Source organism: Arvicanthis niloticus, chromosome 10 (assembly GCF_011762505.2).
Source record: "Arvicanthis niloticus isolate mArvNil1 chromosome 10, mArvNil1.pat.X, whole genome shotgun sequence".
NCBI lineage: Eukaryota > Metazoa > Chordata > Mammalia > Rodentia > Muridae > Arvicanthis > Arvicanthis niloticus.
Window position 1 is genome coordinate 43,727,784 of NC_047667.1, and position 17,077 is coordinate 43,744,860.

The following is a 17,077-nucleotide window of genomic DNA, read 5'->3' on the forward strand; positions in this document are numbered from 1 at the left end:
CGGGAAACGTCTTTAGTTTTAGAGGGCTTGCCTCAGCTAGCCGGCCCACACTGAATTCTCTAGTGGCAGGTTTGTCCCCTCCTCACTCCTCTGCTGAGTCACCTCTTCATCGATGGTCTTCCCTGGCATCCCAGAGGGCGGATTTTAACTACATTTAGGGATCTGCAGCATGCTCCACTCTCTGCACCACCACAACTTCTCTGTTGCTCAGTGAACCAGAACTGTGCCCTCTTCCAATGTGTTCATCTCAGCCTTGGGCGGGTGGGAGGGGAGGGCTGGCATTTCTGATTGAACCTTAATTAATATGTATTTTCCTGCTTACCTTCTGGGGCTTTCATTTTGTTTCAAAGGGAATTCATTAGTTGTTTTCCTTTCTCCTTTTTTTTGAGGAGCCTCTGTCGTTACTGTTTCCATCTGATTAGCTGGGCCAATTGACTGTAGCACCTTCTTCCTCAAACATCAGTTACTCTAAAAATTTCGCCATTTTAGTCTTTTTTTTTTAACTTGCTATGCAGACCACCTGCTTGGAACTCTGCCTTCCCCAACCATAGTGCTGGAATCAAGGGCATGGACCACCAATGCCCATCAATTTCACCTTTTTAAGCAAGCTTTGTTCTTGGTGCTTTCTGACTGGCCTACATGGTCTGGATGCCCTCCACCCTCCATGCCTGTGCTCGACCCTTACCTGGGGTCTGGCTCCAGTGGCATACCGGGACTCTCTGTGTGGCTCATTCACCCATGTACACCCACAGTTGGTCTTTTTGTTTGTTTGTTTGTTTTGATTGAGACAAATATGTCTCATGAGTCACTTGTAGGCCAGACTGGTGTTGAATTCGTGATCTTCTTGACTCTACCTCTCAACTGCATTGACTACAGGTGTAGCCACCATACCTAGCACTTGAAAGATTTTTTTTTTAAGTTTTATCTATTTTTGCAGGTATTTACTTTTACAAATACCCTTTAAAGTTGGAAATAGTTGGTACATGCTTATAATCCCAGCATGTGGGAAGCTGAGGCAGGAGGATTGGGGCCACCCTGGGCAAACAAAGACACAAAGGCTCATTTTATTATCTACATGAGGCTTGGAGAAGAGCCAAGGTTACAGAGGTGTTTATTCTGCTGTCTTCCCTGGGAGACATTCTTTTGAAATTTTCTCTTTATTTTTATTTCATAGTGCTGGGGATAGAATCCAGGGCCTGTGTGCATTCTTTTGAAATTTGCTCTTTATTTTTATTTTGTAGTGCTGGGGATAGAATCCAGGGCCTCCACGCATGCCAGGGAAGCGTTCTACCACGGAATTATACCCCTGGTCTTAAAAATCTACTTTTGATTTTTAATTTAACAATGTATCAATTATACATATTCTTTTGTGATTTCTCTCTCTCTCTCTCTCTCTCTCTCTCTCTCTCTCTCTCTCTCTGTGTGTGTGTGTGTGTTTTGAGACATTCTCAGAGAGTTCGTGTTCTCTAGCTACAGCCTCTAAAATTCTGGGGTTACAGGTGTGCACTACCCAGGCCCAGTTTATCACAATATTTTTTACATTATCACCACATTGTAGAAGGTCTCTGCCAGTTTATGCTGAGGATATGATGAAATTTATTTGACCTGTGCCCCCTCGTTGGACATTTAGGTTGATTACATTTGTGTGGCGTTGATAATTTATAAAGGTTCTGAGCCGACCCGTGTAGAGATGGAATTGCCCTCCCAGGAGCCTGCCAGAAGCAACACAGAGGCAGCTTGTCACAAACACAGCACAGTTCACTCCCAAGGGCTCCTAAAGAATTTATAAACAACTGGAATTATCTGCTTTGCTTTGATGTCCCACCCAGCTGTCAAGGATAGAACATCCAAACGGCCATCGAAGCGGCAGGAGACCAAGGAAACGCAACGCTAAGTATTTTCAACATGTTCAGAATGTCAGATGTCAGTGTGTGCGCGCGTGATGTGTGTGTACATGAGTGTAAATGTGTAGGTGTGTCTGTGTAGGGGTATGTGTGTACAGGGGTGTGTGTGCATAATGTGTGCTTAGGTGTGTATGTGTATGTGGGGAGGGGCATGTCTGCCCATGACACATGTCTGGAGGCCAGAGGACAATTTTCTGGATTTTGTTCTCTCCTGTCCTTTGAGTGGATTTGGGGATTGAACTCAGATCATCAGGTCTGCGCCCTCACCCACTGAGCCATCTTGCTGGCCCTCTCTTTTCTCTTTGTTGCATTTTACATCTAAGTTTGCTTTTGATCTGTGAAAGAAATCCATTACAGGTTTCTCTAGCTTACAAGGAAATAGTGTGTAAAAACGACTTTCTGCCTTGAATTCGTCTTCGTCACTGCTGCACACAGTGTTTCTGTGTTCCTCCTCAGAGCTAAGTGGGCCCCATCCAGAATCATGTCCTAACCTCTGCTGGGCGTGATGTGATGTGATCCTCTGACTCCTCAAAGGAGGAGGGCAGCTCTCTACACCTCAGGCTATAAAATGCACCAAACAATGATGTAATGGCACAGACATAAATATAGGATTCTCAATGAAACGCTAAGCACTGGAGAAACTTACACAGAAACTGAAAACAATTTTGGCCCTTTCAGTCCTGCCTTCCTTCACCCACAAACACAGACAGGCGATTCACGAGTAAATGCAAACTTTTCAACAGCTTATAGTTTGTAGCCAGAAAAAAAAAAAAAAAAAAAAAAAAACCCACCCACAAGTCAAACACTGCCTACAGAGCCTTTCCTTGTCCTTGTCAGAGCTCACAGAAGGTCATCCAGAAACACAAGCCTCCAAGGTTGAGGGTAATAGGGACCAGGGCGGTCCAGGACAGAGTTCCTTTCATAAAGTGGCATGAAGACTGAGCTTATTCACGGGGTTGGGGGCAGCTGAACTTCATGCTCTCCAGGGCCCCATCTGCAGTCCTGGAAGAGGCTGGGCTCTGAGGGCTTGCGCAACCCCTGGAGAGCAATATGGGGTGTGGTTCTGAACCCCAGCATCCGCTATGGGAGGTGCTGAGATGGGAGTTTTGATCCTGCGTCTCTGTGGCTGCTCTGACATTTTCGACTCATTGCTGAGCTGATGTCAGCTTCCAACGACCCCAGTCCAGCAGGAGTTAGACGTGGATTCGTCTCACTATAACCTTTTTATGCCACTCTCTCATGGAACAAACACCTATGTGCCAGCTATATGGTGCCAACAGAGGAGAGGTTAGGAGAGCCTGCCAGGCGGGAATGGGGCAGGCAGGGCGCCCGGCAGGAGGTATCTTCTTAGAGAGACGGAAGTGCTCTCCAGTGACATTTTCATTTATGTCCTGCACATACAACCGAGAAATGCCAGTTTCCATATTACTCCATTTCTCACCACACTAATTTTGTGTGTGTGTGTGGGGGGGGGGGTGTCTGTGTGTTTGTGTAGAGGCCAGAGGTTAATGTTGGGAGTTTGCCTCTCTGCCTTAGTTTTTGAGACAGTCTCTCACAGAACATGGAGTTCAGTGATTGGCTAGTCTGGCCAGTGAGTCTTGATATCTGCTGTCTCTGTTCTCCATGCTAAGCCCTTTATGTTGGTGTTGGGGATCTGAACTCAGGTTCTCATGCTGGGTCGGCTGGCATTTTGCCCATGCAATCATTCCTCAGCCTCGGTTCTTATTTTCTTAGCCTGTGGGGTCAGAGGGGACACAAGATAGAGGTTGTAGCAGACAACAGAATCCTCTCGGTAGGTGCTGTGTATACAAAATGTGGCATCCATACTGCAGTACCAGAGTGTTACAGTACCACCATAACAGCCCTTCTGTGTTTATTGAGCACCTACAGACAGCAGGCCACAGGCCCTGGGTCCTTATTCTTGGAACTCATGGGGCAGTGGGAGCCTGGTGGTAGGCTACTTGAACTTCAGATGACAGTGTTTTAAAGTAAGAATATCATCTGTGGTATTTGCATTTGCCAGATCGGGCAAGTCTACCCAGGACACCATTAAGAAGACAAAGTATGGAGTTCTTACCCAGGGTCTCTTGTCATTACTTCCTTTCTGACTCTTTCCAGGCATTCAAGGTGTTGAAGTACAAACTTGTGGTGAGTGCTCTGGGGTGAAATTCTGGATTTCCCTGTGCCTTCTGTCAGCAGCTGTGATCAACTGTGCTGACATTACAGGAGCCAAAAATGTGCATTTCATCTCTGTGAAGGGAATCAAGGGCCGGCTAAAGAGACTTCCTGCTGGTGGGCACAGTAAAGAAAGGCAAATAAGAACTAAGAAACAAGGTCTTCCCAGCAGGTGGTGATTTGACAATGAAAGTCATACATTAGCCAAGCAGTGGTGGCACACGCCTTTAATTCCAGCACTTGGGAGGCAGAGGCAGGCGGATTTCTGAGTTCGAGGCCAGCCTGGTCCACAGAGTGAGTTCCAGGACAGCCAGGGCTATACAGAGAAACCCTGTCTCAAAAAACCAAAAAAATAAAAAATAAGAAAAAAAGAAAGTCATACAGAAGAGAAGATAGGATGTCACTTTATTTTGAAAGATAACGCAGGGATCAGAGTAAACAATAAAGACGAGATAAAAGGTTCTGCTATCACAGGTCGGGTTGCAAAGGAGTCTGCAGGCATGTGGCCCAGAATTGCATCCAATGCAGGCAGCATGGCATGATTCTCCAGTGTATTTGTAAAATATATTAATTAAAAAGTATTTGCTCAACAAACAGACAAACAAACAAAACACGCACACACACAGTATGAGGCTAAGGATGTACTTCAGTTAGTAGAATATTTGTCTAATGAATAGGAAACCCTGGGTTTTAGACCAGCACTGCATGAACCGGGCATTCAGGGCATGGTGGTGCTTCATTCCTGCCCTTAGAAGAGTGACAGCTCCAGTGACCATATCCCCCTCCCCGCCTGACTTGTCACTCATGGCTTCTAGCCATAATTATTCTGAAGCTACTTCTGCATTTCTGTGGTCTCAGCAGTCTGTCCCCTGGACGATGGAAGTTCCTGAAGTGTCCTCCATCAACTCACTGTCTTGATTTCTAACAAGGATGCTGACTGCTTATTAGACAAATGGCTGCTGCTGGGACCCATAGAAGGAGGGTGAGGAGGTGAGGGAAGGCTTCTCAGAGGATGCGGCATTGGAGTAGGACCTTAAAGAAAATCAGTATTGATTGAGAAGACAGAGCAGTGGGTAGGAGACTCCAGGCTCCCCGGTTGTGATGGGATGGAAGAACAGAGGACCCATGTTCACAGAGTTGCCAGGATGTGTCTGGGAAGGGTTGGAAAGGTGGCAGGAGCTTGGCCATGCAGGATCTCCTGTGCCTTCCTTGGGGGTATAGGGGGAAGAAACAAGGGAGGTCCTGTGAAAGTTGAAGTGTGAGATATAGCAGGGAAAGCAGCCTGGGAGCTCTTTCAGGCAACAGTAGGACAGTGCTCCAGGCAAGAAAAGCTGAGGGTCATGTGAACTGGTGTCCAAGGAATCGCCAAAGCTGACTGAGCGGTTAGCATTTGGAAAGTTGGAATGGTCCAGATCTGGAGCCAAATTATCTTGGGTTGTTTGACCCTTTAATAGCTTCTCTCTGTCCAGTGTTGTCAGCTCTAATAGCCATATCAATCATTTCAGAATGTTTAGACAGACTTAACCTTTAGCTTCCACCAATCCCAAATCTAAGAATGTCTTTAAAGAACATCTACAACCTACAGCATAGACCCGCCTGCTTTGCTCTAATCCACCTGCAAGCTTCCCACCAATGTCTGTGTTTTTTAAATGGCTTGATTGAGGACTGTCTTTTGTTCCATAATCATAAAAACTCCATGAAATCATTGCCATGTTGAAATTGGTATTTGGGGTAGTGTGAATCCATGTTTCTATACCATAGCAATCACAGTTAGCTGCAGAATCAGCTATCTTTTATTTGTCTTGAGGTGAGAGCTATATACTGAGTTGAGAGCCTGAACCAGGCGGGGGATGGTGGTTCTCAGCGGAAGGAGGACGTTGAGGTATTTAAGTTAGAGAACCGACAGGATTGTAGCCTACAGACTGCTAGAAGAAAAGGTGGGAGTTTCCGCTTCAGGTGAAGGGGAGAGAGTGATAAACCAGCAGAGTCCCTAAGAGAGCAGAGGCAAGGCTATGGGCAGGCACAGGGCCACAGGCAGGCACAGGGCCACAGGCAGGCACAGGGCCACAGGCGGGCACAGGGTCACAGGCGGGCACAGGGTCACAGGCGGGCACAGGGTCACAGGCGGGCACAGGGCCACAGGCGGGCACAGGGCCACAGGCGGGCACAGGGTCACAGGCGGGCACAGGGTCACAGGCGGGCACAGGGTCACAGGCGGGCACAGGGCCACAGGCGGGCACAGGGTCACAGGCGGGCACAGGGTCACAGGCGGGCACAGAGTCACAGGCGGGCACAGGGTCACAGGCGGGCACAGGGTCACAGGCGGGCACAGGGTCACAGGCGGGCACAGGGTCACAGGCGGGCACAGAGTCACAGGCAGGCACTGAGTCACAGGCGGGCACAGGGCCACAGGCGGGCACAGAGTCACAGGCGGGCACAGGGTCACAGGCGGGCACAGGGCCACAGGCGGGCACAGGGCCACAGGCGGGCACAGAGTCACAGGCGGGCACAGGGTCACAGGCGGGCACAGGGCCACAGGCAGGCACAGGGCCACAGGCAGGCACAGGGTCACAGGCGGGCACAGGGTCACAGGCGGGCACAGGGCCACAGGCAGGCACAGAGTCACAGGCGGGCACAGGGTCACAGGCAGGCACAGGGTCACAGGCAGGCACAGGGTCACAGGCGGTCACAGGATCACAGGCAGGCACAGGGTCACAGGCGGGCACAGGGCCACAGGCAGGCACAGGGTCACAGGCAGGCACTGAGTCACAGGCAGGCACAGGGTCACAGGCAGGCACAGGGTCACAGGCAGGCACAGGGTCACAGGCAGGCACAGGGTCACAGGCAGGCACTGAGTCACAGGCAGGCACAGGGTCACAGGCGGGCACTGAGTCACAGGCAGGCACAGGGTCACAGGCAGGCACAGAGTCATAGGCAGGCACAGGGTCACAGGCAGACACAGAGCCACAGGCAGGGAGGAAGTAGCTGTAAATAGAGTAAACAGGCATCCACATAGTAGGTCCTACAGTGAAAACCCACCCTGTGCTTCCCTCCCCAGCAGGGGCCATGGGCTAGAGATCTTTGCTAATTGTGTAATATGAGTAAGCTGGATCCATCTATTGGTCCATGTTGCGGTTTGAATGAGACTGGCTTCCATAGGCTCCTATATGTGGATAATTAGTCGCCAGGGAGTGGAACTGTTTGAGAAATATTAGAAGGAAGAATAATTGAAGAAGTGGCCTTGTTGGAGGAGGTGTGTCATTGGGCGTGGGCTCTGAGATTTCAAAAGACCATGCCAAGTCCCCCCTCCCCCGTGTGTGTGCACGTGTGTGTGTGTGTGTGTGTGTGTGTGTGTGTGTGTGTGTCTGCTGCCTGAGGATCAGGATGTAAAGCTCTCAGCTACTGTTCCAGCACCATGCCTGCTGCCTGTGCCGGCTACTACACTCTCCACCATGACAATAATGGAGTAACCCTCTGAAACTGTAAGCAGGCCCCCAATTAAATGCTTTCTTCTATAAGTTACCCTGGTCATGGTCTCTTCACAGCAACCGAATAGTAACTAAGACAGGCTATAAGTTTTCCTCTGTGACCACAAGGGAATTTGCACTGGTTATGACCATGGGGAGTCATAGGACAGATCCATCTATTTCTGAGTGATGAGGTCCAAAGACTGACAAGCAGAGACTCAGGGCTGGGTGGTGAGCTGAGCGTGTTCAATGCGACAGCAGTCATTCTGCAGCCACAAGGACAGAAGGCTGAGAAATGAAGTTTATGAATGTTTGGTTTGCGAAAGGACATGCCTCGCTCTTAGGAGGCCTCTGCCACCCATCTGTCCTTTCTGGTGAGGCTCAGAGAGCAAAAGTCAGAGTCCACAGGGACAGGTCATGTTTTGGATTCGGTGTTTTTTTTTTTTTTTTTTTTTTTTTCTCGAAATAGGGTTTCTCTGTGTAGCCCTGGCTGTCCTGGAACTCGCTCTGTAGACCAGGCTGGTCTTGAACTCAGAAATCCGCCTGCCTCTGCCTCCCAAGTGCTGGGATTAAAGGCTTGCGCCACCACCGCCCAGCTCAGTTTTTCTTTAAAAAACAAAACAAAACAAAACAAAAAAACAACCAAACAAACAAAACCAAAATGTATGCGTGGTGGTAACTCATATTATCTTCCTAGCTTGTACAAAACCCTGGGCTGATCCCCAGAACCATAAAAACCAGGTAGGGAGGCACAGTTCTGTAATCTCAGCATCTGGGAAGTGGAGGCAAAAGAATCAGAAGTCAAAAGTTCCAGGTCACTCTTAGCCACATAGTAAATGACCAGCTTGGGCTATATGAAGTCCTATCAAAAAATTGTTTCAAATAGTATACAAATACTAAATATCAAAATCTATTGCACATAGGAAAATTAACTCCCTGGTGTATATGATATGCATTTTATGCACAGGGATTCTCGTAAATGCCACTTTGGGGAGAAAAGAACAGTTCCAGTGCCCCCAAAGAACCTCTAAGTCTTCATGTAAGTGGGATCCTCATCATGTTCCCTTAAATCTAGCTTCTAATCCATCAACACTATGAGAAACTCACCCAGGCTGCTGTGTGCTGCGGCTTTGTAGTGTCCTTTGTATTGCAGAACAAAAGGTTCTGCATTATGTATTTTCATATATTTACTCACTCTCCTATGGTGGACACTTGAGTTGAAACCAGCTTGAATTAAAAACTTACCTGGAAAGATAGCTCATTGATTAAGAATACTAGCTGCCGTTCAAGAGAATCTGACTGTGGTTCCCAGCATCCACACGGCGGCTCACAGCCTTCTGTGACTCCAGATTCAGAGCTCCTGATGTTCTGTTCTGGTGTCTTCAGATGACATGGACAGGCAGGCAAAAGATAAGCAAATGCATAAAATAAAAGCAATAAAAATTTAAGAAAAAAGAAAAGAAAGAAGTTGCTCTTAAGTCTACCTGGGATGAGGGCCGGATCACCGACGATTTCCTCTTCTGCGCCATCCTCTCCTCTCTCTGTGAGTATCCACAGCAGGGACCTCTGCCTCTTTTGCTTGGCCAGCAAGCATATGCTTCCACTCCCTAAGCTCATGCTAATAGCTGCTTTGGAGAAAAGGTGTCTTCTATATGGCAGACAAATCCCAAACAGACACGGAACTGGTACTGACTGGATAACTGGATAACTCGCCTCTACTTCATGTTTTAACTTCTTTACAACACACACCCATTCACCCTTCTCCCTAAACAGAGACCTAGTGGCTAAATTTGCTTTTCTCTTAACCACTGCCACTTACTCCCTCAAGAGGCAGTCTTTATGGGAACACAGTGGCCTTTGCTGAGGATTTCTGGAGCCATATTCCAAGCAAAACAGTATGATTTTCTTTATTTCAACATATATTAAATGATTTGCCTTTCTGCCAACAAAGATGTCTTAGTGGGATTCTTAAAAACTTTTTATTGATTAAGTATAAATTTCACATCATGCACCCCAATCCCATTCATCTCCCCATCCCTCCATATCCGCCTTCTACCTGTTGGGGACCGCACTAGTCCCACGTTGGGGTGGCCAAAAAATGTCTCGGCCTGAGCAAAATGTTGAGGCCCGGGCCGACCCACGTTTGGGCGGCCACTGTATCCCGGCCCAAGCTGCCGCTCCGGTCTTTAGGTCGAGGTTCCAGCAAGAGTGAGGGTGACGGCAGATTCTACCTAATGTCTGAGATTCGTCTCTGATGATCCCTCTATAGTCTCTGATCTCTGGTTCTGTCTTCTATTGTCTCAATAATGTCTTCTCTCTGCTGTGTCTCCCAAATGTCTCAATTCTGATCTGTTCTGTCTCTGCCTTTTATATGTCTCACTTCTAAGCCACGCCTCTAAGTTACACCTTTAATCATGCCTTTAGGTCTTGTCTCTAACCCTGATCTCTATACTTCTTAAGTCACACACCTTTAATCTCACACACCTTTAATCTCAAGGTATCTAAACCAAGATTATCAGAGTGTTCTCAGCTGTTGTAGGCTATTGTAATTTAAATCTCATGTCAGGGTATATGGCTCAAGATGGCTGCAAAGCTGATAGCCGCTTTCTGCTAAAAGTTGGCCCCCAACATCTACCCTTGCAACCTTTCCCACACAAGAAAACAAATAAAATCTCATCTTAGAAGCCAGAGCATGTCATAGTATGTCACACACACCATTTTGCCCAGACAGCTTTACTTGCAAATGTCTGGTTTGAGGCCTCTGGCTTCTGCTACGCCATCAATACTGGATCCATACTGGGACTCCTCTAGGATAGCCTGTTGTTACCCCGTGTCATGGAGACCCTGCTTTGGTTTTGTAGGACTGGCCCCTTTATGCACTCCAGCAGTTCATAGATGGGATAGATGTTGGGGTGGGCCAGCTCAAAGCCTGGGCCTGGGTGGTAGCTGAGTTGGTCAGCTTGCCAGCTCTCCTGTGCCAGTACCACCAGGGCCAACTCCCCTGCATACTTGCCACCAGGGTCAGGCCTTCAGCACTGCCCTCCCTGTTGAGGGGCTGGTCCAGCTCATCCGAGTGCCATAGTTAGGAAGGGTCAGTACCCATGCCATTAGGGCAAGCTCTACTGTGCTGCCCAGGTGAGGGGCAGGGCCATCTTTCCTGTACCCTCACCACTGAACAGCAGGAGAGGTGCAGGGCCAGCTCTCCTGAATATCACAGCTGGTGAGGAGAGGGGCAAGCTCTGCACAGCCTTCAGACATCAACATAGCCCCAGGCAGTAGCCCAGACCAGGGTAACATGACCCATGGGCATCAACACAGACCCCTGCTGCCGCAGGGTCACGGCTTAATGGGATTTTTTTATTCAATTTAAAAATATGCTTAGAATTTTCTCTGTGCCAAGCACTGTGCTATCTCTTCCCTTGCCTGCTGGTCTCTTCCCTGGGACAATTTTGATGAAAGTCAGGGCTATAAAGGCTGGAGTTCAGAGCAGGTGACACATAGGGACAAGCAAGAGGCACAGAAGAGTCACCTGACCCAGACCTTTGAAAAGGTTTTTATTAGAGAATGTTCATGCATACGTAAGCACTGAGCTTTGTTGAACAGTGAGTGCAGTAGAGTGCACTTTAGTGAACGCGTCTCCCAGCTTCAAGAACGACCAGGATTTTGCCAATTGCATTTCCTTTCTCTTGCCCACACTCTTTTCCTCTGGTTGTAAAAACAACAAATCCAATGTATCACGACAGTTCTCTATGTCTGTTAGTTTTTTTTTTTCTCCCAGCAGATAAGGCCTAACCAAAGGAGGCAGGGAAACAGAGTTAGAAACTGAGGCTGTAGCAGCCAGGTGGGAGACAGGACAAAGTGGGGATAGGTGGGGTCGATGTTAAACACGGAAGAGAGAGTAGAACGGGATCTAGTTGCTCACCTGCGGCCGTGGACTCTCAGAATTGGCATCTTTTAGGAACTTGCTAGAACCTCAGAACCCAGAGCCCAGCAGGACCTGTGCTCCATCTACAACCTTGAAGAACTATCTGCACACTGCAGCCTGAGAGGCCAGTTAGGCAGAGAGCCTGCTCAGCTTCCCTATAACAGAAGGAACTGGAGAATGATGTGGCAAGGCAAAGAAGGTCTCAGACCTGGGCTTGGGGGCCTAACAGTGTCATTTGCTATGGTGATGAAAGATCAGCAGCCGGTGTACTATCAGGGAAGCTGACCTGTAACTACCCTTGACCCAGCCTCAGGTAGGAGGAACATTAGAAAGAAATAATATAATATATGGAAAGCTAAACATGACAGGGCCTTAGAGGGAAGGAGAGGCTTCCCTTTAAAGCCAGAAGGGAAACTAGCTTAATTAAGTAAGGAGGAGGTGGTGGGAGAGGTGCTCAGTGGGTAAGAGCATGGACAAAGAACCTGTGTTCCATTCCCAGTGCCCGTGTTAGGTGGCTTGCACAACCTTAAATCCAGCTCCAGGTGGACTGACACCTATGGCCTCCAATGTCCCCATGTACATACCCACACACATCATTAAAAACAATAGAAAGCATCTTTTAAAAAAGAAAAAGAATGAATGAGAGATATGGGGCAAGAGAGAAAGGGAGGGAAGGAGAGAGGTAGTTGTCACTGAGAAAGATGGCGGGGGTGGGGAGTGGCAGAGCCTCTTCAGAAAGCAGACTTTACAGTATTTTCCAGAGTAGCCTCCATGAGGAGTCTTCTCTGGACCAGTCCCAGGAAGCAAACCAAACAGATGAAATCTGACTTTTCTAACCTTTTCAAAGTTGCAAGAAGTTTCACATCACGTGATTTTAGTTCAACATAGCATACGTGGCTAAGCGTGAAGGAGCCAGGTATGATAAACTAAGAGCTGCCAAGTAGCAGTGTTGATTTTTTTAAACTCTGTCCCAGAGAGAGTTGCAAGGAAGCATGGCTTAATTCCGGTCATGGGATCTGACCTTAAAGGTGCAGGCCAAGGTTCTAATGTAATTCCATTATTTGAGTCTCCAAGTCAAGAGAATAAACAGTTCAAGGTTTGCCTGGGCTACACGAGATCCTGTATTAATCGTAATGAAAAACCAGAGCAAACAAGCAAGAACCCACAGGTAAGAGAAATTGTTCTGTCTTTATTTTGAGGCCAGAGAAAGTTTTAAGTGGGGATGGCATCGGGAAAGGGTAACCTAGTCTCGCTTGCAGAGGCAGTGGCTCTGTCACATGGGGTGTGAGTGTGGGGTAACCTGATCTCACTTGCCGAGGTGGTAGCTCTGCTGAATGGGGCATCTGTGTGTGGAAGGGTGTTGAGGAAGGTAGGACAGGAGCTGCTTAGGTATTTGGTTTTTATTTTGGGAAGCCATGGCTTGCCAAGGTTGGCATATAGACTCTGGGGCCAATGGCTTTGTCCAGTGTGTATTTTTATTGTGTTTTCAACACCCCCCCCCCCCAGCTTGGCTTCTTATATCCCAAGTGGCTGTGATGTGAGACATAGCTATTTTAATTTTCTGAACCTTTCTTTCCTTCCTTGTCTGTCCCAGGCATGGCATCTTCTTACAGAAGCTTAATCACAATGTTGGAGAAGAAATGACCAGAACGGGGCCTGACAAAATGCACCAGAATTAAATGGAGTCAGAAATGAGACAACTGCTTGGATCTCTCCAGACCCCTTCTAGTCCTGATTTTAGAACTCAGGCTACGCTGGGTGGTGGTGGCGCACACCTTTAATCCCAGCACTTGGGAGGCAGAGGCAGGCGGATTTCTGAGTTTGAGGCCAGCCTGGTCTACAGAGTGAGTTCCAGGACAGCGAGTTCCAGGACAGCCAGGGCTACACAGAGAAACCCTGTCTCGAAAAACAAAAACAAAACAAAACAAAACAAAACAAAACAAACAAACAAACAAAAAGAACTCAGGCTACTTCCTTCTAAGCAACTTGTGGACTGGGAAAGAACACAGAATCGGGGGTGGGAACTCATACCTCCAGAACACTCAATTCAGGGCTTGGCCCAACAGAAACCCTTGTTGAGCAGCAGCTGGCTTCTCTGTCCCCTTTGTGTGCTGTCTGACATTCTGTCTCTGCTCAGGCCCAGCCAATACCTACAGTCCAGGAATGTGTGCATGCGCCTAGTCCGTGTTACTAACAAACTGCTCAAGGAGGCCTGGAGAGTGAGAAACAGACACCACTCCCTCTCAGCCTATCAAAATCCAGAGTGTGCTTTGAGCACATCTCGCAGCTACCTGTCCATTAAACACAGCTGCCCACCTCCTAGATGATCGAGCTCAGATGGCCCGTGAAATCATGGCCCAGCTCAGATTTGAAACTGTCAGAGGAGACAGTAATATTTTTTCCCTCTCACATTGCACTTCTATATATAGCCACATGGGGTCAGTGTCCTCTTAGGCCTGGCCAGGGGAACTGCGATGGGCAGACGGTCTGGAATGCATAGCTTTCTCTGAGGGTTTTTTGTTGTTGTTGCAGAGTTGAAATAACTGCGATGCTGCTGCTGCTGCTGCTGCTGCTGATGATGATGATGATGACGATGACGATGACGACGACGACGACGACGACGACGACGACGACGACGACGATGACGATGATGAATTCTCTCTGAGACTGGGAACAAGGTGGCTTTCTTAGGTCAGAGGGACCAATAGTGAAGGTGAGGGTCTTCTGCTTGTGGTAAATCACATGGCTTTCCTGAGCTGAGCCACAGGGGCAGTACAGGTACAACATGGGCTAGCTCTGTCCACACTCACCTGGGCTGCCACTGGTAGGCAGAAGGTTTGTCACAACAGGGAGGAAGACTGAAATATGCAGCCATATGCCCCTCTAGTATACATGGGGTCCTAGTCTACCACAGACTCCTGCTGGTCCTGTTTGTTTGGGTTTTTTTTTTTTTTTTTTTTGGTTTTGTTTTGGGTTCTTTGGGAGAAGGGGAATTGGAGACAGAGTTTCTCTGTGTAGCCCTGGCTGTCCTGGAACTCACTCTGTAGACTAGGCTGGCCTTGAACTCACAGAGATCTGCTGTCTCTGGTGTGTGCCACCACCACCCAACTTGTTTGATCATTTCTAACATTTAATGTTTCTCTGTGTGTGCACATATGTGGGAAGACAGTTGGTTCCCTCCTTCCACCTTCCCTTGGGTTCCAGGGTCATGCACAGATCATCACTGAGTGGAGAGTGCTTTCATCCAAGCCATGACTACAGGAGACTCAGCCTCAGGTGCTGCTGGTGTCCCAGCTTTAGGTAGACCATAGCTCTGTGGCTTTTCCTATACCAGAAGGCAAGTGGTGTTAATACAATGGCCAGACAAACCTTTTTAGAAGGGAGACACCCAGAGGTTCATCAATCAGATGGATGTCTCACTGGCCCACGTGCCTTCTGGCTTACGATGAGACTGTAGATGAAGATGCTTCCAGGTCTGGAGGTAAGGACTGGGGTGGAGATCTTGAGAGAGAGTAGGCTAGGGATAGAAAGGAGCCCCTAAGGCCAGGACTGACTGTCGGTACACAACCATGGCTGATGCCTGGGCTGGTCGCAGATCTAGAGTCTATAGAGTTTGAAGTTTAGAGGCCTCTGTAAGGAGTGTAAGGTGAGAGCACTTGCCTTTCCCAAGGACCTGGATTTGGCTCTTAGTGCCCATATAGCCACTTGCCACTGTCAGTGATTTCAGTTCTAGGGGCTTCTCAGGGTCATTGCACACACAGGATGCACTGATATACACACGGGTGAGCACTGTACATGGGTGAGCATAGTGTACTTTTTCTCCATTAGGGCTGACAGGACATAATGTGCCGACTCTTTCTTGTATGCTGCAGTGCTCACCATGTATACTGCAGTGCTCACCCATGTACACTGCTCACCCATGTGTGTACAGTGCTCACCTGTGTCTGTTGCAGTGCTCATCCATGTACATTGCTCATCCGTGTATGTGCAGTGCTCACCTGTGTACACTGCAGTGGTCACTCGTGTACAGTGCTCACCGTGTATGCTGCAGTGCTCATCCATGTACAGTGCTCGCCCATGTACAGTGTTCACCTGTGTACAGTGCTCACCTGTGTACAGTGCTCACCTGTGTACAGTGCTCACCTGTGTGTGTGCAGTGCTCACCTGAGTACAGTGCTCACCTGTGTGTGTACAGTGCTCACCTGTGTGTACAGTGCTCACCTGTGTGTGTACAGAGCTCACCTGTGTGTACAGTGCTCACCTGTGTGTATACAGTGCTCACCTGTGTGTACAGTGCTCACCTATGTACAGTGCTCACATGTGTACAGTGCTCACCTGTGTACAGTGCTCACCTGTGTGTATACAGTGCTCACCCATGTATAGTGCTCACCTGTGTATGTGCAGTGCTCACCTGTGTGTGCAGTGCTCACCTGTGTGTGTGCAGTGCTCACCTGTGTGTGTGCAGTGCTCACCTGTGTGTGTACAGTGCTCACCTGTGTGTGCAGTGCTCACCTGAGTGCTCTTCAGTGTTCACTCACATTCAGTGCTCATCTGTGTACACTGCATTATTAAATCGATGATATGAGATCTTGGCAGGACAGACTCTGCTTTTACATTCACACTGGATGAAAAGACTTCTCCCAAACTGGTTTCTGACTCACAACAGCTTTGAGCTTCGTTTCTCTTACACTTCCTGTCCATATCCGGTGCTGGGTATGGAAGGTCATATTCATGCTGCACTGACTTTGTAAGCAGCCAGTCAGGACAGTCCTAGAAGTCACTTACACCCTGGACAAGGGCTGCTGCCAGACACTGCCAAAAGATAAAACCACAACCAATTTAAATATCTTTGTTGTTTTGAGACAGGGTTTCGCTGTGTAGCCTTGGCAGCCCTGGAACTTGCTCTGTAGACCAGGCTGGCCTTACACTCACAGAGATCTGCCTGCCTCTGTCTCTGGAGTGCAGGGACTAAAGGTGTGTGCCACCACTACCCAAATCAATTTGAAGATTTTAACTAGTGTTTGTTTCTGGTTCTATACTTAGCTAGACCTGGAGATTAGAATGCTGTTGTCTGTAATATACTAGGATAACATTAAATGGAGAGAAATAGAAGTGACATAATAAATTTATTTGGTTACCACTTGGTATTTTGTCATATTCAATCCAGGGGTTACCTGTGACTGACTGAAGCTGCTACCAGGACTCAGCGGACTCCTAAATTAGCTTTGGGATAACAACCCAAATTAGGTTGTAGTTTGATATATTTTGACTTAAGTAAGGAGGTACCCGCCAGGCATGGTTTTAGTTTAACAGAAATGATTGTACATCACATAAACATATTTTTAACTCAGTTTCTCTCTAGCCAGAGGCTAAAACTGCCTACAGCCTTTCCAATCTCCCCTCAGCTTGAAGAAGTGTGACTGAGGGATGCCAGAATGGAACAGGAGTCTATTGTGGCTAACATACTAACTCCTCCAGATTTTGTAAGGGCAAAACCAATTGTTCTGGGGTCTCCCTTCTGGAAAAGTTGGAGGCTCCTTGCAAGTGAGGTGTTCAGGTTCGATTGCCCTTTCTTACCCTTGTGTAAAGTCTACCTCTGCACAGGA

At 48.1% G+C, this 17,077-nt stretch overlaps 1 pseudogene; it reads left to right on the top strand.

Annotated features, from left to right (window-relative positions):
• The first annotated feature begins 3,215 nt into the window (after positions 1 to 3,215).
• Positions 3,216 to 4,829, top strand: LOC143443781 (large ribosomal subunit protein uL14-like; annotated as a pseudogene).
• Positions 4,830 to 17,077: the final 12,248 nt, after the last annotated feature.